The sequence below is a fragment of the Zophobas morio genome, unplaced genomic scaffold, assembly GCF_036711695.1.
Source record: "Zophobas morio isolate AGI-343-1 ecotype UQ-CSIRO unplaced genomic scaffold, CSIRO_AGI_Zmor_V1 ptg000007l, whole genome shotgun sequence".
In the NCBI taxonomy this organism is placed as follows: domain Eukaryota; kingdom Metazoa; phylum Arthropoda; class Insecta; order Coleoptera; family Tenebrionidae; genus Zophobas; species Zophobas morio.
Genome location: NW_026972112.1, coordinates 7,235,803 through 7,260,037, shown reverse-complemented (window position 1 = coordinate 7,260,037; position 24,235 = coordinate 7,235,803). Strand labels below are relative to the sequence as shown.

At 33.3% G+C, this 24,235-nt stretch overlaps 1 protein-coding gene across 1 annotated transcript in view; it reads right to left on the bottom strand.

Moving 5' to 3' along the window:
• LOC135124066 (uncharacterized) overlaps positions 1-23,627 on the bottom strand; it is a 219,642-nt gene extending 196,015 nt beyond the window's left edge. Inside the window, exon 1 of the mRNA XM_064048927.1 lies at positions 23,438-23,627. The gene's annotated coding sequence lies outside the window, so the exon portion shown is untranslated. The remainder of the gene's footprint in view (positions 1-23,437) is intronic.
• Between the last annotated feature and the right edge of the window lie 608 nt (positions 23,628-24,235).

The window sequence follows — 24,235 nt, the reverse complement described above, 5'->3', positions numbered from 1 at the left end:
GTGAATATGTGTGGGACGCTCTAGCACATGTCACTCGGAGGAAGTAATTTCCCCAATTTCGACGATTTTCTTATCGCTTCCAATTAGGAAGAATGTGACTTCAACATGTGTCCGATTTTTCCTTGGCGCTGATTGTTGAAGGGTTGATTAAGCTGTCGAGGTCCGGGAGTAATTAGGGGGAAAAGTCGACAGTCATGCTGGGGATATTACGACATACTCGTCAAAGTAAATGGTAAAGTTTACCTTAAAACGTACTTGCTAAGACTGCATCTGATCTGGTTTCTATCCTATCTTTCCGGTTTATAATATTAAATAATTAAAACACCCATTTACAGAACCAGGCACAAGTTGGGGTGCACGATATTTGGATAAGTATTGTAATAACTGCCGTTTCATTTTAGCGATTCCGGAAAAAAGGATGAAATCTTAAAGAAATGAAGCCAAAAATAACTTTTGGATATTGAAATTGACAAAAAAAATAATCCTTTTAGGTAGTTTTCGAATTGCTCGAAGAAAGTATTGAAAAATTGTCCTTTTGAAAATTTTTACCAAAAATTCACAGAAAATTCTGAGACAAAGATTTGGTTTGGTTACTTCAAGAATGTAGCATTCTATTATCTCGCATAAGAATTTTGAAAATATTCAGTTTGAAATCCATTTTTTTTTTAGAAATTTTAAAAATTGTCAACTTGCATTGGGCGACTCTTGAAGAATGGTAGGAGGAAAATAAGTTTTAGAGGTCCAAATCTACAAAAAAATATCTTTCGATAATTTTGAAAACTGGGGCCCTATTCTTGAACTCATGCGACTTCAAGTCGTATACGAAAATCGTCGCATGGTGATTTCGTACGCGAAAGATGAAAGTCGCACGCTCTGTATTCTTGAGCGCTAGACGAATACAATTTCGCATGCGACGTATTTGCGTACAGTCGTAGATAAGTTCATACGGCCTAGATGATGCTTTGCTGTCAGAAACCACTATCGACCAGTGGAAGATGAGAGGGAAAATTTAACGTTTTAAGTACAACAAAGATTAATTGGAAGTCCCGCAAGTTAATAATATGGAATTTATCGGTTTTACTGTGAATATTATGTTAACTATCAAGTGATATCAATATAACTGGAAACAGCAAATAATATAATTTGTTTTTAATAACATAATTCTTTATGTTTTATTCTAAAACATGTGTCCGGTATAAAAATGTATTAAATCACTTACTAATTGAAGGGTTGAAATTTTCCTAAAGACGACTTTCTCTTTTCTCAAAAAGACAGTTGGGACGATAAGGCTGAATGTTATCAGTTTCGAAAGTTGGGACGGAAATAGCGATTTAGGGATTAAGTTGTTTATTTCTAAGTTTGGTCATTTATTGGAGCGGCAAGTAAAGGCCAAAGAAGAAATCGCAGAATCGCTAATAGGTTAAGGAGAAATAATGGTAGTCTATTATAAAATAATAAATATATTTCATTTATTTTCAAAAATAATTTCTTATTATTCGAGCTTGCATTGTGCGCCCTGCAGCAAGTTGCGGGTTGACTCGCTCGTTATGTGCAATTTGCTCTTTTTTTTTATTCACACAATCACAACAGAAAATGTAAACATAAACATGTGAGTTAACCTCAAAATCACTCCATCACTCAGTTGTCAGCAATGCGCTTCGCTGAGTTTCGGTACGAGTTCGGTAATAATCGTACCCACTTTCGTATACGAAATTCATTTTCGCTCGGTAAAGACCATGCGTTGCTTTTCGTACGACAAATTCGTATACGACTGACCGTTTTTCGGTTCAAGAATGCGAAGTTTGACAATCGTATACGAAATGAACGATTTTCGTATACGAAAGTGAGCCGCATGAGTTCAAGAATAGGGCCCCTGGTCGAAAACAAGTGGAAAATTTCGTCAGTGGGGAAAGAGTCTTTTTTTGCAAAAGTTTCCTAAAAATCGACAAAAAATTCTGGAATGTAGATCTCCACGAAGTGAATCGATAAACATAACGTGTTGATCCTGGACCAAGATTTTCGAAATCTTCTCTTTCAATGTGAAATTTTTCAAAATTCGTAAAACTAACATTGCATTTTGAAAATTTTTGTCAAAAATTCACAGAAAATTCTGAAACATGGGTTTGGTTTGGTTACTTCAAGAATGTAGCATTCTATTATCCCGCATAAGAATTTTGAAAATATTCAGTTTGAAATTATTTTTTTTTTTTTTAGAAAATATTAAAAATTGTCAACTTGCATTTGGCGACTCTTGAAAAATGGTAGACGGAAAATAAGTTTAGGAGGTCCAAATCTACAAAAAAATATCTTTCGATAATTTTGAAAACTGGTCGAAAACAACTGGAAAATTTCGTAAATGGGGAACAAGTATTTTTTTAAAAAAGTTTCCTAAAAATCCGCAAAAAACTTTGGAATGTAGATCTACACCAAGTGAATCGATAAACATAACGTGTTGATGACCCTGGACCAAGATTTTCGAAATATTCTTATACTCTTTCAAAGTGAAATTTTTCAAAATTCTCAAAACTAACATTGCATTTTGAAAATTTTTGTCGAAAATTCACAGAAAATTCTGAGACATGGGTTTGGTTTGGTTACTTAAAGAATGTAAAATTCTATTATCCCGCATAAGAATTTTGAAAATATTCAGTTTGAAACTAATCTTTTTTTTTAGAAATTTTAATAATTGTCAACTTGCATTTAGCGACTCTTGAAAAATGGTACGAGAAAAATAAGTTTTGGAGGTCCAAATCTACAAAAAAGTATCCTTCGATAATTTTGAAAACTGGTCAAAAATAAGTGGAAAATTTCGTAAGTGGGGAAAAAGTCTTTTTTTGAAAAAGTTCCCTAACAATCCACAAAAAATTCTGGAATGTAGATTTCCACGAAGTGAATCGATGAACATAACGTGTTGATGATCCTGGACCAAGATTATCGAAATCTTTTCATTCAAAGTGAAATTTTTCAAAATTCTCAAAACTAACATTGCATTTTGAAACGTTTTGTCAAAAATTCACAGAAAGTTCTGAGACATGGGTTTGGTTTGGTTACTTCAAGAATATAGCATTCTATTATCCGGCAAAAGAATTTTGAAAATATTCAGTTTGAAACTAATTTTTTTTTTTTTTTAGAAATTTTAATAATTGTCAACTTGTATTTAGCGACTCTTGAAAAATGGTACGAGGAAAATAAGTTTTGGAGGTCCAAATCTACAAAAAAGTATCCTTCGATAATTTTGAAAACTGGTCAAAAACAAGTGGAAAATTTCGTAAGTGGGGAAAAAGTCTTTTTTTGAAAAAGTTCCCTAACAATCCACAAAAAATTCTGGAATGTAGATCTCCACGAAGTGAATCGATAAACATAACGTGTTGATGGTCCTAGACCAAGATTTTCGAAATCTTCTTTTTCAAAGTGAAATTTTTCAAAATTCTCAAAACTAACATTGCATTTTGAAAATTTTTGTCAAAAATTCACAGAAAATTCTGAGACATGGGTTTGGTTTGGTTACTTCAAGAATATAGCATTCTATTATCCCGCATAAGAATTTTGAAAATATTCTATTTGAAATTCATTTAGAAATTTTAATAATTGTCAACTTGCATTTGGCGACTCTTGAAAAATGGTAGGAAGAAAATAAGTTTTGAAGGTCCACATCTACAAAAAAATATCTGTCGATAATTTTGAAAACTGGCCGAAAACAAGTGGAAAATTTCGTAAGTGGAGAAAAAGTCTTTTTTCAAAAAGTTTCCTAAAAATCCACAAAAGATTTTGGAATGTAGATCTCCACGAAGTGAATCGATGAACATAACGTGTTGATGATCCTAGACCAAGATTTTCGAAATCTTCTCTTTAAAAGTGAAATTTTTCAAAATTCTCAAAACTAACATTGCATTTTGAAAATTTTTGTCAAAAATTCACAGAAAATTCTGAGATATGGGTTTGGTTTGGTTACTTCAAGAATATAGCATTCTATTATCCCGCATGAGAATTTTGAAAATATTCAGTAAGTGGGGAAAAAGTCTTTTTTTGAAAAAGTTTCCTAAAAATCCACAAAACATTATGGAACGTAGATCTCCACGAAGTGAATCGATGAGCATACCGTGTTGATGATCCTGGACCAAGATTTTCGAAATCTTCTCTTTCAAAGTGAAATTTTTCAAAATTCTCAAAACTAACATTGCATTTTGGCGATTTTTTCTGAGAAAAAGTTGAAAATAACTTCTGAATGTTGTTATAATTTTATTACGTAAGATGTTGTTATTTTTGGTAGCTCAAAAGGTTAATGTCTTGTATTAATTTTAATTAAAATCTGAAGATATATTTTTGACTTCGTTTTCCACGCAACCTCATATATGAGAACAACATAGAGTGAATATTACGATTAAGTTTATTTTTAATACGGATCTACATGTAAGGAGAAATTATAAAACGTAATTCATAGTTTTGAGAAGATATAAACTCAGCAGGTAAAATCAGCAAATTCCTGAATTAAATATAAAAATCTATATATGAGTGGAATAAGTGGGACTACATCTACATATTCTAATTATGTTCATCCATGTTCTCAGTCATTTTAATGACCGTCGTGGGTAAGAAGATTAAATAATCGCAAAAAAGTCCCACGTTATTTTTATTTGAAAAGAACCACACGATGTTGATTTAACTTTCAATCACTCCAATAACGAGCTAATTAATTAGGCCGATGCTGATCGAGGCGGATTTCCTGTAGGCAGAAAATCCCACATCAGTAATTTGTTTATCCTTGGTGGAGGGGTGGTTCTTTAGAAATTAAGAAAAGGAAGAACGATTGTCCTGTCATTAGCAGAAGTTACGTCCTGAGCCGCAGAAGAGCTTATTTATTTGAATTCTCATGTGCTCCTGGTTGGAGATATCGAAAATGTTAATTTTTTTCTTCATACATGAAATGTAACGAAGGATAGAACCCGAATTCAGACTGACGACTGCCATTTTAGTCCGATGTGGGTATATTCAAGTTACGCCTCTCGGAACATTACAGGTCCCTACTTTTCATAATTTAATAACAAAATTATATTTTAATCAGTCGAAATTACGACTCCAACTTTGTAGTCAAACTTTTGCAACATACGCTTTAATGAAATAATAAAAACTTCAACCCCACTGTGTGTGGAACAAACTTCCAACCAGATAAAATATCCATCACCAAAATTTCAATGAAAATATCACCCAACCGATAACCGAATCCCTTCCCACAGTTCCCGGAGTATGATTTCGCGTGGATTAGTGCTTTAGATGGGCAAATATTTGCTCGACCCCTAATAAAACATGGCGGCAATTCCTGCAACACAGTTTCTCGCATTAATAAAAACCGGACGGTTATTAGGTACGTACGTCGTAATGGGCCCCTGCGACCGGAAGGGATGAAATAGACGCCTTAAACCCGACATTTATGCACGTTTTTCACATTCGTCTATTATGTTTTCTGCTTATGACAGTGTAATTTGCGACGAAAAAGACCGTTTTCGTACTACACATGATGGAGGTATTGATGGCGCAGTAACGACGCCGGTTTTACGTTTTCAAAACTAATTTATTGGGTTCGTACTTTTTCTTTATCATCAATAAAGTTTTAATGTTGTGTTAGAGACGCGACCTGACGTTTTACGGTCCGTTCTTTAATAAATTTTAGCCGTGGATGTAAATATTTCCGAGTTGTTGGGGGCAAAAATTATGCAAATTAATTTTATGACAATCGTTCGGGGCTCGACTGATGGAAAGTCGCTCCGCACGAACTTTTTTCATAACTTAAGTTTGAGAAAAGGTACGGCTGGAGCAGTCGAGCTAAATATAGATATCGTAGGAGACAATTAAAGAAGAATTTTGATTCATTTATTCAAGCGCTAGTTTATTTCCGGTTGCGTGTTAATTTTTCCGTCTTCTAGGTCCTTTTCTTCTTCGACATTATGTCGTTCACCGTAACTAATTTAAAACTGATTTAACGACTAATTACCAGAATGACATAATCGTATTGAAGTTTATTGTTGCGCTTGATTAATTACTCATGGACAGTTACAATACATTAGTCTCGGTGGGTTACCGCCGACATTCGGTAACGTTATTATCTACCCAATAAACTGCCATTATGGGAGACTTACTGCCAAAATAAATTACACCCAATATCGTTAATATCAGCTTTTATTAACTTTGGCGCGCAGTTCGCATTCTGTTTGTTTTAATGATTGATTGATAATTCGTATTTCTCTTTTAGGGTGCGCTAAGCAAACAAACGTAAATTTGCACAACAAAGTATTCGTTGCTGTTATAAATAGATCCACGTTGTTCTGATTTCAAGGAATGATTTCTAATTTCTGACTACCTTTGAGAGATAAATCAATTGATTCTAGTTGAAAAGAGGTTTATCTCGGGAAGACTGTGGGGAACAAAGCAACAATGCTGAAATGTGAGAATTTATGGGGCTTCTCTTCTTATCTCATAACTTGATAAAATGTTATGGCTTTGCTTGAATAAACTACAATAGTCGTCGAGATTTATTGTGAATTTGCTTTACAATTATTATAGGGATGGATACTATATTATCTTTATGCTGGGTGAAGTAAATCGGCAATTGTTCTAGTATTGGATACAATGGATGCAGAAACATTTACAAGAGATTGCACGAAATATTCCTGGACTTAATCCAATCCAGTTACATTTGCTTGTTTTTACACCGCCGGCCTAAATCGATATTGTTTTGACTGGAGTTCATTAAAATTTCATGTGATATGGTTGGTCTGATTTTGCTATTTTAGTTAAATAAATAAATTAAAATATTATGAAATCTAGAGGTGTGCATCTCTCTAAGCTCAACAATCCAATTTCGGATTAATGTTTAGTTTAAGGGAGGTGTCCGCCGCCAGTTATAGCACTTTCGCAAAGTCTATTCTAGAGGTCCGAGAGACGCTGTCCCCTGGTGGTGAGTTATTGAAAATATCGGTCGAACTGTTCTACAGATTTTTATATCATACTCTACGGAAGTAAGTTCTTTTTTAATGAGTTGTAGTTTGAAGAAGACATACTTTGAGTGTCGAGAGAATTTTTAACGAGAAGTTCCGGTTAACACTGAATCGTACTGAAGTTTATCAAATTTTTAATTAATTAAATTCGTTAATGAATGGTTTGTATGCGTAGTTTTTACGATTGAGTGCAAGTTTAATACAAATTTGACTAATATTTAAAAAAAAAATAAGTTTGTGTGCTCTATGAAGAAAGGTCCAATTTTTGATAGACTTTGTGAAAAAGAATGTTAATCAAAATAGCGAGCTACAACAATTATATATTATGTGAATTTGAGGTTGTGTTTTCAGGTAATTTGGGCTGTTATAAACATGAAAATATTTCAATTAAAACAAAAAGATGTAAAATCTATTTTTTTCAAACCAAGGAGCGTCTTCCTATTTTCAAAAAAGTTGGTAGAATTAGAATTATCGTAAATACATTTATTGAAAATGTTCATTATTCTATTTCGCAAGTTGAAAAACTTTTAGCAGCTTTGCAAGGTAGGTAAAATAGATAGATAGTCAGGATTATAAGCAGTTACAGGTTGACGAAGAAATTGGTAAAATTCAAGAATTCCATAGGGTCTGGAAATCCTAAAGATTCTATGGATCCTAAAAAATTTAAAGATACTAAATACCATAAAGATTCTACAGATCTTAAATTCGCTAAAGATCCTAAATATTCTAAAGGCTCTAAGAACTCAAAATATATCCGAGGATTCCAAGAATTCCAAGAATTCTAAAATTGAAAATATTGTTAGGGTTCCAAAATTCCTAAAGATTCCACAGCTTCTAAATGTTCCAAAAGTTCCAAAGTTTCCATCGTTTCCATAGGTTACAAAGTTCCAATGAATTCTACGGGTTTCAATCATTCCAAGGGTTTAAAAGTTTGGAAAGCTTCTAAAAGTTTTAATGGTTCTTAAATTGCTATTGATTTTAAGGGTTCAGAGGATTCCATAGAGTCCAAAGATTTCAAGGATTCTAGTGGTCACAAACGTTCCAAAGGTATCAAAATTTCAAAAGGATTTCAAGCATTCCAAGGGTTTCAAAGGTTTCAAGGATGTTAAGAGTTCCAACAGTTTCAACAATGTGAAGGGTTCCAAAGGTTCCGAAGGTTTCGAACTATTTCTATCCATATATTCCAAAGATTTCGAGGATCAGAAGGATTCCAAGAATTCAAAGTTATGTTCCCAGGAGTTTCCAGAATTCCGATTCTAAATACCTTATAGATCCCAAAAATCTGAAAGTTCATAAAAATAATAAAGATCGTAAATATACCAAAGATTCTAAAAATCCTTCTTATTTCATGCACCTGACCTGACTTGATCTAACGTGACCTGACCTGTTCTGACTTTTCTATTGTCTCAAATAAACAAATTTTAAACATTTTTGTGTGAATATATAAAAACCATAAAGTACTCGTATTTTCTTAAAATAATTGTATTTTGTGGAACAAAAATTAATAATTATTTCCTTTTTTATCTACAAAATTTTTATACCGAGCCATTTTGATGGAACTGTAATTTCAGTTGGCGATTTTGGAAAAACGGTAGGAATTTCCGAGCAGCAAAGCCAAAAATGACTTCTGGATATCGAAATCTACCCAGAAAATGTTTTCAACTAATTTCAACTAAGCTTGTACCTACTAGGACTGATTTTGGCAAATGACATACCCTCTAAGAAAAGAGAGGGTGGGTGGGCGGGGCTAGAAGCTCCAAAGCACTTTCACATTCTTCCCAAACTGGAAGACCTAAAACTTCAAGATTGTTTTAAAATTTTCAGAAAAAAAGAAAAAAACGAGGTCTGAAAATATTAAAATCCTAAAGCTTCCGCAAGTTGAGCTGGCTCCAAAGGTTACAAGGATTCCAAGGATTCCAAGATTTCCAAGAATTGAAAGTATTGCCAGGATTCCAAAGTTTCGAAAAGTTCAGCAGGTTCCAAATGTTTCAAAGGTTCAAAAGTTTACAGAGCTTCTATGCAGTGTAGAGATTTCAAGCATTGCAAGGATGCCAAATATTCCAAGAATTCTAAAAACTGAAAATATTGCAAGGATTCCAAAGTTTCCAAAGATTGCACAGGTTCCAAATGTTTCAAAAGTTCCAAAGTTTCCAGAGTTTCCAAAGGTTACAAAATTTCAATGCAGTCTACGTGTTTCATTCACTCCAAAGGTTCAAAACTTTCGAAAGTATAAGTTTCAAGTTTCTATGGTTTTTAAGTTTCTATTGGTTCTCAGGATTCCAAGGATTCCAAGGCTTTCAGAGAGTCCAAAAATTTCAAGGATTCCAACAAAAGTTCCAAACATATCAAAATTTCTATAGATTCTAAGGATTGCAAGCATTCCAAGGGTTTCAGAGGCTTCAAGGATGTTGAGGTTACCAAAGGTTTCAACGATGTGAAGAGTTCCAAGGATTCCGAAGGTTTCAAATGTTCGAAAGCTTTCGACATACTTCAAGGATTTTTCAAGGGTGCCAAGGGTTTCAAAGGTTCGAAGAATTTCAAGGATTCAAAGAATTCCAAGTGATATTCGAAGGGATTTCGGGAATTCCAATTCTAAATACCCTATAGATCCTAAAAATCTTAAAGTTCCTAAAAATAATAAAGATCGTAAATATCCTAAAGTTTCTAAAAATCCTTAAGATCCTAAATAGCTAAATATATTAAAATGTTAAGAATTCCGAAAGTTCCGAAGGTCCCAAAGATCATAAAGATTCCAAGGATTGCAAGTATTGCCAGGATTCCAAAGTTTCCAAAGTTTCAGCAGGTTCCAAATGCTTCAAAAGTTCAAAAGTTTACAGAGTTTCGAAAGGGTTCAAAGTTTCTATGCAGTCTAGGGATTTCAAGCATTGCAAGGATGCCAAATATTCCAAGAATTCCAAGAATTCTAAAAATTGAAAATATTGCAAGGATTCCAAAGTTTCCAAAGATTGCACAGATTCCAAATGTTTCAAAAGCTCCAAAGTTTCCAGAGTTTTCAAAGATTACAAAATTTCAATGGAGTCTGCGGGTTTCAATCACTCCAAAGGTTCAAAAGTTTCGAAAGCTTCCAAAAGTTTCCATGGTTTTTAAGTTTCTATTGAATCTCAGTGTTCCAAGGATTCCAAGGCTTTCAGAGAGTCCAAAAATTTCAATGATTCCAACAAAAGTTCCAAATATATCAAAATTTCTATAGATTCTGAAGATTGCAAGCATTCCAAGGGTTTCAAAGGTTTCAAAGATGTTAAGGTTACCAAAGGTTTCAACAATGTGAAGAGTTCCAAAGGTTCCGAAGGTTTCAAATGTTCGAAAGCTTTCGACATACTTCAAGGATTTTTCAAGGCTGCCAAGGGGTTCAAGGGATCGAAGAATTTCAAGCATTCAAGGAATTCTAAGTAATATTCCCAAGGGTTTCGGAAATTCCGATTCTAAATACCCTATCGATCCTAAACATCTTAAAGTTCCTAAAAATAATAAAGATCATAAATATCCTAAAGGTTCTAAAAATCTTGAAGATCCTAAATATCTAAATATATTAAAATGTTAAAGATTCCGGAAGTTCCGAAGGTTCCAAAGATCATAAAGATTCCAAGGATTCCAATATTTCGAAGGATTGCAAGTATTGCCAGGATTTCAAAATTTCCAAAGGTTCAGCAGATTCCAAATGTTTTAAAAGTTCAAAAGTTTACAGAGCTTCTAAAGGGTTCAAAGTTTCTATGCAGTCTAGGGATTTCAAGCATTGCAAGGATGCCAAATATTCCAAGAATTCCAAGAATTCTAAAAATTGAAAATATTGCAAGGATTCCAAAGTTTCCAAAGATTGCACAGATTCCAAATGTTTCAAAAGCTCCAAAGTTTCCAGAGTTTTCAAAGATTACAAAATTTCAATGGAGTCTGCGGGTTTCAATCACTCCAAAGGTTCAAAAGTTTCGAAAGCTTCCAAAAGTTTCCATGGTTTTTAAGTTTCTATTGATTCTCAGGGTTCCAAGGATTCCAAGGCTTTCAGAGAGTCCAAAAATTTCAATGATTCCAACAAAAGTTCCAAATATATCAAAATTTCTACAGATTCTGAAGATTGCAAGAATTCCAAGGGTTTCAAAGGTTTCAAAGATGTTAAGGTTACCAAAGGTTTCAACAATGTGAAGAGTTCCAAAGGTTCCGAAGGTTTCAAATGTTCGAAAGCTTTCGACATACTTCAAGGATTTTTCAAGGCTGCCAAGTTCAAGATTTCGAAGAATTTCAAGGATTCAAAGAATTCGAAGTAATATTCCCAGGGATTTCGGGAATTCCGATTCTAAATACCATATAGATCCTAAACATCTTAAAGTTCCAAAAAATAATAAAGATCATAAATATCCTAAAAATTTCAAAAAATCTTAAAGATCCTAAATATCTAAATATATTAAAATGTTAAGGATTCCGAAAGTTCCGAAGTTTCCAAAGATCATAAAGTTTCCAAGTAATCCAATATTTCCAAGGATTGCAAGTATTGCCAGGATTCCAAAGTTTCCAAAGGTTCACCAGGTTCCAAATGTTTCAAAAGTTCAAAAGTTTACAGAGCTTCTAAAGGGTTCAAAGTTTCTATGCAGTCTACGGATTTCAAGCACTGCAAAGATGCCAAATATTCCAAGAATTCCAAGAATTCTAAAAATTGAAAATATTGCAAGGATCCCAAAGTTTCCAAAGATTGCACAGGTTCCAAATGTTTCAAAAGTTTCAAAGTTTCCAGAGTTTCCAAAGGTTACAAAATTTCAATGGAGTCTACGGGTTTCAATCACTCCAAAGATTCAAAAGTTTCGAAAGCTTCCAAAAGTTCCCATGGTTTTTAAGTTTCTTTTGATTCTAAGGGTTCCAAGGATTCCAAGGCTTTCAGAGAGTCCAAAGGTTTCAAGGATTCCAACAAAAGTTCCAAATATATCAAAATTTCTATAGATTCTAAGGATTGCAAGCATTCCAAGGGTTTCAAAGGTTTCAAGGATGAAGAGTTCCAAGGGTTCCGAAGATTTCAAATGTTCGAAAGTTTTCGACATAATTCAAGGATTTCTCAAGGGTGCCAAGGGTTTCAAAGGTTCGAAGAATTTCAAGGTTTCAAAGAATTCCAAGTAACATTCCCAGGGATTTCGGGAATTCCGACTCTAAATACCCTATAGATCCTAAAAATTTTAAAGTTCCTAAAAATAATAAAGATCGTAAATATCCTCAAGATCCTAAATATCTAAATATGTATATTAAAATGTTAAGGATTCCGAAAGTTCCGAAAGCTCTAAAGATCATAAAGACTCCAAGGATTCCAAGATTTCCAAGGATTGCAAGTATTGCAAGGATTCCAAAATTTCCAAAGATTCAACAAGTTCCAAATGCTCCAAAAATTCAAAAGTTTACGGAGTTTCTAAAGGGTTCAAAGGATTCCAAAAGTTCCAAACGTGTCAAAAGTTCCAAAGTTTCCAGAGTTTCCATAGGGTACAAATTTCCAATGAATTCTACAGGTTTCAAAAATATTACAAAAAATAATAATTTCATACCAAATATATATTTGTAAAATTTTACCCTCGGGACCGTATATCTATGAATTTGTTGTGGATTTTTGGACAACTTTTTCAAAACGTCGATTTTTCAATATTCTCCCCTAGTGAAAATTACCACCTTTCTTCTCCCACTTTCGAAAATTATTTAAATAGTTTTTTGTTTGTGATGATTTTTTTTATTAGTCGTGAACCAAGAGGGCAGAGCTTAACTGCAAAATCCTTATTTCTCTACGAGAAAATAAAAGGATGTTTTTAAGTATCGTGTTGTTTAAAAAAAAAATATGTATAATATGAAAAAAATCAAGCCGAAGAATTCTCAATTATGATGAATTTTTCATTCGTTGTCAGATCGAGGGGCGGGACAAAATATAAGCCCCGCCCACCAGCCCTGTCTCAATTGTGATAATTTTTTTTATTAGTCGTTATTTCTCTACGAGAAAATAAAAACATGTTTTTGAGTAACGTGTTGTTTAAAGAATCCTATGTATAATAAGAAAAATTAAGCCGAAGATTAGACCTCACCCATACCCGCCCTGATCTCAATTCTCAATTGTGATGAATTTTTCATTCGTTATCAGATCGAGGGGTGGGGCAAAATATAAGCTAGTTCTTGGTAAGATGAGAGTGATTTTGGTAAATGATATAAACTCTGACAAAATAGGCGGCGGGTGGGCGAGGCTAATACTTGGTAAAATAAGACTAATTTTGGCAAATGACTTATCCTCTGAGAAAATATGAGGCAGGTGGGCGGGGCTAGTCCTTGGTAAGATGAGAGTGATTTTGGCAAATGATATAAACTCTGAGAAAATAGGCGGCGGGTGGGCGGGGCTAGTACTTGGTAAGACAGACAGATTTTGGCAAATGACATATCCTCTGGGAAAATGGGGGGTGGGTGGGCGGGCACTTGCTAAGATAAAGCTGATTTTGGCCCTATTAATTTTTTAAAAACTTGTGAAATTTAAAGGTGTTAAATTACAAATTTCCATAGTAACGAGTTAAACTCCTGAATCTACCCGAAATGTGCAAAATATGATGAGTCTATACTTGTGTTTTATTTTAAATGTAATTAATATTTTTTAATTTGCTTATACAGGTGTCTCAGAAAAATTAACGACTGAGTTGTCAAAAAATAAATATCCAATCAGACTTAGGAATTTAACTCGTTTCTATTGAAATATGCAATTTAAGACCTTTTTAATGGGCAACATTTTCAACACTTATGTAATTTAATTTATTTTATTCATTTAATGAAATTAATTAACCTAACTAACCTCCTAGTAAATTCACACTTATTTTATTAAAAATTTATCAGTGTTGTTCAATCACCGACATGTTAAATCCTTTCCAAGGAGGGCTCGATTACAAATTATGTTTCTTGGCCTATATTTCCGTTCGCAGTTCTCTGTGTAACAAACACTTTTACTTTCCAAACGTAAGCTAAGGAAGTATTGTAATATGATCCATCCTAGAGCTACTTTCTACTTTCATGTTTTTCAACGTTTCTTGACCCCTAGAGTATGGAAAAATAGGTCTTCCATTTCCGTCTGTGTCAATTTTTATTCACCGCCATCAACAATTTGATGACGCCACTTTAAATTTTGTATGGTAAACACTATTTAATTTTTATAAAGTAACATACTTCCTGTATTTGTAGTTCATGAATCCGCATTGATTTTTTTAGCCTGGACATACATATTTTCGCAAAAAAATCAAACTTCTGTAATAATAGTTTAAACTAATATAAGAAGAACATTGACCAACGACCAATCTGAGATGATTAAAGTGTCCGATCCCCTCAAGAACATTTTTTTCTTACACTTTGACATTAAGATTTTGTTTATGATAGAAAAAAAATGGATTTTTATTTAGAAAAAATTTTGATAGGGACGAACACGCAAATTTTGGTTGGCGAGGGAAATTGATTCAAAAATTTGTAAGACAGATTTTCAATTTTTTATTTCTAAGCCTGAGCTAAGGAAATAGTAATTGAGTCCATCGGGCGATTTGCCACTTTCATACTTTCTCGACGTTTCATGATCCCTAGAATGCGAAAAAAGTGGTCTCCCGTTTCCATCTCTCTGTCGTCTCTATCAGCTTTTATTAAACTATTGACCAGTTGTCATCAAATTTTATATGTAGGTATGTTAGAAATATCCAACATACTAGAAAATATAAATGTTTTTATCATTCCCACCAATATCATCTCTAACGTTGACAATAGCAAATGTTTTTAAAATTTTATAGAATCGTATACTCCTATCCTTGTGGTTTATGAATCTATGTTGAGTTCTTACCCTAAACATCAACATCATTTACAAAATGATAAAATAAAAACATTAATATCCAAATAATCCTATAGAGAACACTAGTCTTGTTCTAGTCTTATACTAAAACATTTATATACGCTATTTTTCTAGATGTTCGTGTTCTTATATTATGTTAATATGACACTGCAGCTGTTTTAGCTAAGAATGAATAATTATGTGTCTGCTTCTACAAACTCCAGCTTCTGCATTTAACCGTCGTTTGTTTTAATAAAGTGTCATTTGTAAAATTTAACTTACTGCAGATACAGATTAAATGAAATTTCCTCCAAAGCTAATTTTATAATGTTATGAAAGACACGAAAGACTCTATCTAATTTAACAGCGTTAAATTAAAACTGTAAAGTTGGTATTTCATTATTCTGCTTTAAATTAGGGATGGCCACCTAGTGGAAATGAACGAGATTTGTTTTGTGGAAACGATAAATCATAAAAACATTAACCAGTCCAGGCAAAATATTTTTAACACTAAATTGGTTTAGTTAGTAAGAATTAATTGAGAATGCGCGAAAACGTTGCGAAAGTCAGAGAATGTTTATATGCTGCAAACACTGGAGCAACTTTCTGACCCAGTGACCCATTTTTCTCGCCTTGGTCTCCATTTAAAAAAGAATAAAAATCGAGAACTATTTGTATCGAATAAAACGAAACTTCTCAGCAGACAAACTAATCACAAGTACACTCAAGGAAACTCAAACGATTTATATAAAAAAAAAAAAATATTTTTGTTGACTTAGTAAAGTAAATTCTGAGAACTTTAACATTGTCTTTGTTATGATTAGTGGGAAAAAGAGTAGCAGAACAGTTGGAAATACGCTATTTAAATTGACAAACTGTCTCAACAAGATTCGTCTGCGGGTTTCTCTAACCTCGCACAATTTGCAAATTTTGTTTGTCGACGTTTAGGCAATATTCCATTACTGTAGGCAAAAGCCTAAAATACCTCCCACGCAGCGCGAAATTTGCGGTAAAGTAAGAAGTCGAGTGGAATGCGCGTATGTTGACTATTGATAAAATTCGAGGCCGAAAAATTCCCGCAATGTGAGGATTAAACAATTCCGCCCGATGCCCTCAAAACAAAGTTCTTTATTAACGCACAACTGTCTCATCAAACACAAAAAACACATTAAAAGTCCAAATCACGCCCTTTCTGTCTGTCACAACGGGCTCGACACTGTCACAGAAAGCGAAACACAGCCGAATTTCAATGGAAGACAGAACAAATTTCCTCTTAGTCTGGTGTGTCATATTATCATTCTATACAGTGATACTGAATACGTAATTTGTCTTCACAAAGGGCAAACAATGCGTGCGCGTACTATTCAAATTTACTTTCAGGGCATTTCCATCAAAAATAAATCAAACGAAGGCAAAGCTCCACGCTTGACATACGACCCGATTTAATTTATAACTGAATAATTTTTTTAACGCTCCAATAAAAAGGAAGCTTTCGTACGGACGAAGGTGGCACCTGAGAGCCCGTGTAAATGTTTGTGTGTTAAATAAAGAAATTTTTATTTCACTTGGTGATCGATGTTTGTTCAAGGTTCTGGAAAAAATATTGTGTTTGTCGGGGGTGTAATGAATGCGGTGGGAGGTTTGAAATATTTCGTTTGATTCTAAGGAGCTTATTGTGGGAGTAGCGTCTTTCAGTTTAGATCTTCTTCAGATACGACGCGAGCTCTAGATTTCTGATTTCGATCTCGTTTGATCTCGTCTGGGTTGTGTCATATGTTGGAGGGAACGTCGTAGTGAACGCTGGAAAGGTATCAAACAAAGAAAAGTTAAAATGTTTATTTCGGTTAGATTATTATCATTTAATTGTACCGAGTGGATGATAATAACATAAATTGAATAATACACAGCAACAGCAAAAAAACTCTGAATTTTAACCCCAATATTCTAATGTAAGATATTTTTGCCCCTTCTACGGGGCCGGTTGCTCAGGCGCCTGGGGTACTCTAGTTGGAAAAAAGAACGAAAATATTCGGATTTTATTTCCTGTCATTCGCTACAAATCTTAGTAAGGAAAAAACTAAATAATTATCTATAAAAAAAAACTTTCGACAAACAAAAATAAACGAAAACCTGGTCTCTCGCCTCCTGACGTCAAACAAATTTCATTTAACGTTTATTACTAACTTACCTACAATTAATCATAATATTAATTTAACTGATGATAATTTTCAAGGTTCTTCAAAAATATGTAGTTTAAATGCCAAAATGAGCTATTATAAATCTTACGTAATAAGGTATGGAGGGTGGATAATGTAATAATTTTAGTAAAAACATCAACAACTTTTAGATACAACGTTAATTAAAGATAAGTTGAGACTGAATAAGTGAATTTCCTGCCACGTAGTTTATATGAATATTTTTTGCAAAATTGCATTGGAAATGTGAATAGTTAAAAATTTTAATGTCAACTGTGAATTTACAGACGAAACAAAAATTAAACGTATTGACGAAATCGTCAGTTTCGCAAGTAAAAAAAGAGCCGATATTTTTCTCAGGCATTTAATACTCATGGAATAGAAAATGTAAAACAAGTTTTAAGTTCTTGGACTACTTGGACCATCATTTTTTTGGAGCAAAAACTTCCCTTACGTTTTCTATTGTATAAGTATCAAATACCTAAAATTGCATTTTTTTATGTTTTTTTACTTTTTTCAGTCCTTCTAATGTGCCATTTTTTATCGGTTTTTTGGGTCGCGTTTTTGTTATTTTTCGTCGCTTTTAATATTACGACTTTTTTTGCTATTTTTTATCACCATTTTTTGGCGGTTTTCTTGTCTTTTTCTTTTATCCCTTCTCATTTATTTTATCTTTTTCCGATTTTTTATCACCTTCTTTGCCGCTTAAGTTGTTGTGTTTTGTAGTTTTTTTCTACTTTTATCCCTTTTTGTACCTTTTCTGGCGCTTTTTTTTGAATTTTTTTGCCCTTTTTTGCATTTTTATGTTTTTTTTTGTGACGCCTTTTTTTCACCGTCTTTTTTTTGGCATTTGTTTATTGCCCTTTTTTTGTCACCGTTTTAGTCGCCTTTCTGTCCCTTTTTAGCGCTTTTTGTCGCTTTTTATTTCCCGAGCGTAAGCTAAGGAAGTATAATAATCGAATCCATCCGACGAATGGCCACTTTTATATTTTCTCGACGTTTCATGGCCCCTGCTGGTTCGATTGTTGTCAAATTTTGTATGTATATTAGAATTTGGAAATATCATGTAGATAGTTAAATGCTAACCAAAATTTAGCTAATAATGTTACACAAAAATATACTCATATACTAATAGTGTACGAATCTGCTTTCAGTTTTTTTCGCTAAACGTTCAAATTTTCGCAAAAACATTTGCAAGGTATAATAACGACGCCGAACTTTTTTTTTGTGCTGGGAAGAACGAGTGACCCCATTTTCTCGAAAATGTGAAGAATACGCACGTCTTTATATAATAATGATAAAATAAAAATTATAATATTTAGCACATTGTGTTCGATTGTGGTTTAATTAATATAATTTTAATCCTGTTTTGAGAATACAAACTCATTCAAATCAAACTAATTTCTAGGTGACATTCTTTCGATGTATAAACATAAATAAACAGTTGAACTTCAGATTGCTATTACCTAGCGTTGAAGAACAAGGGGTGTTATTTATGCCTCTGGTTTGTACTTTACAGCGGTTATCACAAAACGAAAGTCGTAAAATCAAATTTTACATATTTTAGTCTTCGCCCAATTTTTTATTGATCAAATTAAGAACCCCATTTTTTACATTTGCTTATACAGGGTCACTCAAAAAAAATTAATGAATCAGTCAATTTATTTTATTGATTAAATCGGGAACGGCTCACTCCATTTTCCCAGAAAATTTTGGGAATACAATACTGTAATTTTGTTCTTGCAAAAATGTTGATGACCTCATCACAAAATTGTGTAAAGAAAAAACTCAATTCGAAAATGCAGAAGTTCTGTCGAAACAAGTTTCGACCAATTTTATCAATCCTTTTTTTTTGTTTTTTCTATCACCTTATGTTAGCTACTAGTTTTTCGCCTTTTTTGTGTTTTTTTCCCTTTTTATGGCACTTTTTTCTGTCGTTTTATTGTTCCATTTTTTTAATCCTTTTTTGGGTCGCTTCTTTGTCATTTTTCGTCACTTTTAATAATACAACTTTTTTTCCACTTTTTGTCACCATGTTTTCGCTGTTTTCTTGTCTTTTTCTTTTATCCCTTTCAATTTTTTTCATCTATTTTCGATTTTTGTCACCTTCTTTGTCGCTTAATTTGTTGTTCTTTTGTCACTTTTTTCGTTTTTTTTTTTAATTGTTCTTTTATGCCTTTTTTTGTAACCTTTTTGTGTAGCTCCTTTTTTGCGGCCTTTTTTGTAAGCATTTTGGTCACTTTTTTGGTCTTTTTATTGTGATGCCTTTTTCATAGTTTTTTTTTTATTAGTTTATTCCTTTTTTTTTTCATTGTTTTCGTCACCTCTCTGTCCTTTTTTAACGCCTTTTTGTCCCTTTTTATTTTTTCTCATCTTTTTTTTTAGTCGATTTTTGCCACTTTTGCATTTGCTTGTCTTTTTTGCCGTTTTTTGCTTTTATTTTTCTGCCTTTTTTCCACATTTTTTAGGCCACTTTTTCACCGACTTTTTATGTCAACTTGCTTTTATGGTTTTATGCCACCTGTTTTGTTTCTTTTTTAATTATTTTTTTATTTATCCTTTTCTTTGTCACTCTTTTATGTCGGCCCTTTTTGTCACCTTTTTTGTAATCATTTTTGTCACCTTTTTCGGTCGTTTTTATATTTTTTATGTGGACATCGTACCATATCATTTCGCTCCTTTTGTCTTTTCCTTTTCTCCCTTCTCTCATCTTTTTTCTTCACCCACATTGCTACACTCGTTTAAAAAAAATGTATTTTCAAAAATCAGCCAGTTTTACTTCTATAAGTATTATAGTTAAGGGTAAGTTCATAACAGTCCTCTTCGATTAATGGTCCTTTCATAGAAGACAAAAATGCAGGTTTGTCGTTTCTACTTGCTTGCAATATATGTACCAGCGACTTTACAAAACAGGTAATCTTTGAAACTATCGAATATTTCCTAAAAAAATTTTTAAAATTCAGACTTTACGTATCGCAGAAATTGTGCAACAGATTTTTATAAAACACTAGTACCTAGTTAAGGGCCTTGCTACTTCTTGTACTAGTTGAAATATGTGTTAAATTTTAGTATGCGAATATTTGTAATTTCATAAAATTGTTTAAAAATTAATCGCATTCAATCCCACAGTCCTCCCCACTATAGGGCGATTAATTTTGATAGTAATCGGTGCGGTAGTTTTGGAGATTATCTCTCTAATACAAATCGGTACAGGGGAGCCTGTTGTTTCATACTCTAGGAGTTATGAAACGTCGAAAAACAACAACGCTGTCTCTTCAGCGTTTTTCAAATACAGTGGACGCCGCTTAATGTGATCACTTTGGGACTCAGACAAATTGATCACACTAACCGACTGATAATAATAAGCGAAGTCCACCATCAAAGACAGTAAAACTCGAAACAAAACAAAATCATGAACAAGACAGTGTTTATTATGCTGATAGATGAAGGTACATAAATATTAGAATTTATTTTAAATTTTGGTTACCATTCTGAGAAAGGAACCATTGATTTCCTTTGCTTGTTGTAGAAATTTCTTAAGTAAGGGCTGGGAATTTTTTTTTCTCTGATAAACTAAGATTTCGTCGTTTCGACCTGCTAATTTTTACATAAATACTCAAATTTAAAACAGAAAGAATTCGTTCGTCCAAAAGTCGAAAACACACTGATTACTTAAGTCTGTTTTTGACCACTGATTGTGGTTGTATAAAATAAGTGGTATAAGCGAATGTACCTTTTGAGAGCAATGAATGTTCATTAAAACACAATACTAGTTTTAGTCGTCTCGCTTCTCCAAAAAATTAATTCCCGTTTGTATAAGAATTGCGAGATTGATCACAATAAGCGAAATATTGATCACAATAAACGGAAAAACTGTAATGCATAGGTATTGCGTGGGTCCGTTCCAAGCCATTTTGATCACACTAAGCGATTGATAACATTAACCGTGATCATATTAAGCGGCGTCTACTGTACTTCTTCCAAAAATAAAACACAAGGGGCCCTAAAAATTCCATCATAATAAAAAAAAGACACTAGGCACCCCCAATGTTCTTTCAAATTCTTTCAAAAACTAAACATTAGAGGCCTTCGAAATTTGAAAAATATTTCACAAGAGACTGTTCTAAAAAATTTGTAAAAAAGACAATATTATAACATTCTTTCAGACGCTTTCAAAAACAAAACAGAAAGTTTCTCCGATTTTTCTTTCTTTTTTTTTAATAAAACCAAGCCAACCCCCAACAATCTTCCACAATCTATAAAAAAAGATTATTCGAATTTAATTTTTTTATGATAACATTCATAACCCGTAAAAATAAAATAGGCGCGGATTGTTAAACACACGCTAAGGAGTAAGGCCCATCCAAACAGCTACTTTCATGTTTTCTCCACGTTGTCCACTAGAGTACAAAAAAATACGTCTCCGGTTTCCGTCTGTCTGTTATCACTTATCAGTGTCGATTTTTAATTCTCCGAAACTACCGGACCGATTATTGTCAAATTTTAAATGTATGTTACCCCACCAACAATTTGATGACGTCTCCTCAACATTTTGCGAATACCATTTAAAATTTATAAAATAAGTAATATATAATTACTTGTGATTCAGTGGTTAAGGCTTGAATTTGAGCATCCCCTGGTGGGTTCGAATCTGATCCTCGTCGAAATTTGTTTTGCCTTGTAAGGGTTGTCTTTAATAAAATTTTGTGAAGACGTCATTTTTCAGAAAAACTGAAATGCCATTTTTATAACCAAAAAAATTAATTAATGTTTTAAAAACATTCACTAATAAACTATGTGCAAGAAGTTTACTATTTTGCACATTTAGACAGGATTTATGTAGTAATTTTCAATAAAAAAAAATTTGGTAGCGTTTTACCATGTTTATGTTTGTAAATTAATTGTAAACTGATTTTGATTTTTTTTTATCAAAGCGATTCTTCTAAAATACATCTACAACAAGTAGTCCAGTAGTTTTGAAGATTATCTGGGGAGTAAAAATTAAAATTTGAGTTTTTTTACGATGTTTTGTTTAATTTTAGTAAACGTAGAAGTAATGTTAACATATATATTTGCCTCCTTGTGGTTGTCTTGCTTTCAACTTTAAATACATATTTCAGAAAGTACAATCACGATATTTAGAACCTTAAGGAAAATATTACTTACAGAATGGCTGCTGAAATTCCCTTAAAGAAACTTTCGTAACTTCATTTGTTACATTAATGAAATATCACAAAAGATATTATTGTTAATAATCATAACTTATTATAATGATTATAATGAAAATTTGAAGTACATTATCCGGTTTCCTTTAGTTATTTGTTCACAAAGGGTCACCCAATAAATTTATTAATTGAATTAAGCAAACTCCTACAACCCTCCAGTTTCATAGACGAAACTTTATTATAGTAGGCTTATCACTTCCTAACTCATTTGACCTTTGTTATAGTGCCATCTAAAAAAAAGCACAATTAGAGCTTGCTGTTGTCTTAAAACTTTAATTGGTATTTAATTGTTCTGTGAATCAGGCAGTATTCTAGTTGAAGGATACATTTCTGGGATGTTAAGGGGGTTATTATTTATGATATTAAAGTGAAAAGCTCGTTTCTGAGTCCCATTATTTTCCACAGTCTAATCGAGAGTAGATATATTTGAAAAGTGTGCCACGTAAGATACAAATACTAGTCTTGGCTGAATGCCGACGATTTGCGTAATAGACAAAAACAATTACAATAATAATATATGGTTTATATTCCTTGTGCTTTCACGAAATTTTTCTAGTTTATATATTTCCGGTAATGTCAAACTTATGATATCATACAAGACATGTTTCGGTAGTTATAATGAGGGGCCGAGGTACTTGACCCGACTTCCTTTAGTTATTTGTTTACAAAAGGTCACCTAATAAATTTGTTAATTCAATTAAGCAAACTCCCAAAACCCTCCAATTTCAGAGGAGACCAACCCTTATTATTTAGTAGGCTTTTGATTACTTCCTAACTAATTTGACCTTCAATATAAATGTGAGTTAATAATTATGCGTTGTACAAGTGACTAAATGGACAACATCAAAGCAAACGTGATTTAATACTGAAGACATCAATAAAATTCAGGCGTTCGAGACATTTGTAGAAAAAATTCGTGTTTCACAAAATTATTAAATTTGTTTAAAAGGTGTGTAATTCCGTACGTTTAAGTTTTGTAAACATTGTGTTACTTTAAGCAGCACTAACAACACTAACATTTACCCCCTTAACCTAACCACAAAAACCCAGCAAAACATAAACAACCCTCTTCTCCAGCAAGCAAACTTCACCAATTCCAACCCTATCATTGTAAATTCCTCTCCCTCGAGCGGCCATAAACAGCCCAAAATAAATCAAGCACATTAATAGCAGAAACAGCCCGAACATCAACAAATCACTCACCCTCTCAACAAAGCAGTGTCAGTAGCATCGGCCTTCCACTTCTCAAATCTGCAGCATCGGCCCCGTCCGCAAGAGATCGATCAGTGCCACCACAAAACAAAAAAATTGAAAACGTGTCCTAGACCACGCCGGATCGCGTGCTTTCTGGCCCAGCAATCGGAGGGTAACAAGTCCCAGTTGCTAGGCAGTATCCCAGATGAGACTGAGCTTAAATCTCCAGCGTGTGAGCTTTTACGTTCGCGAGCAGATTCGTGCGGTTCCGTCGACAGTCGATTTGGGAAATTTGCAACTCAACGTTGAACCTGTAGCAGTTACTCTCGCCCGGAGTCCGGCCCGGAAAGGGGCGAGACGGGCTGGGACGTGCGCCCGGAAACTTACGGACTTTAGCATAAGTGCTGCTGGTGGGACTTATGGTCAACGGTGAAAGCTCTGACGGGAAATTATGTATTATGAGAAACAAACATGACCTACTCTTACTTTGTGTTTTGGGGTTAATGCTGTGTGGGAGCTTTTCATAGTGGTAATAATAACTTCTCCGGTTTTAGCCAACCTTGATTTGAACTGTGCAGATTTTAATACATGTTATGTTTATTAATAGGGCGTCTGGGACAAGTTTACCCAAATTACTACAATTAACGAAAAAGTCTTTTGGGTCATAAGTTTTTAAAACCAAAATTGTTTACGTTTTTTTTTAATTTTTTTTCTCTAACGTGTAGTCATCAAACGAATTTAATATTTTTGTATGTAACAAACGCTGCATTTCTATAATAAAAACATCATGTTTGTTATGGCTGCGTT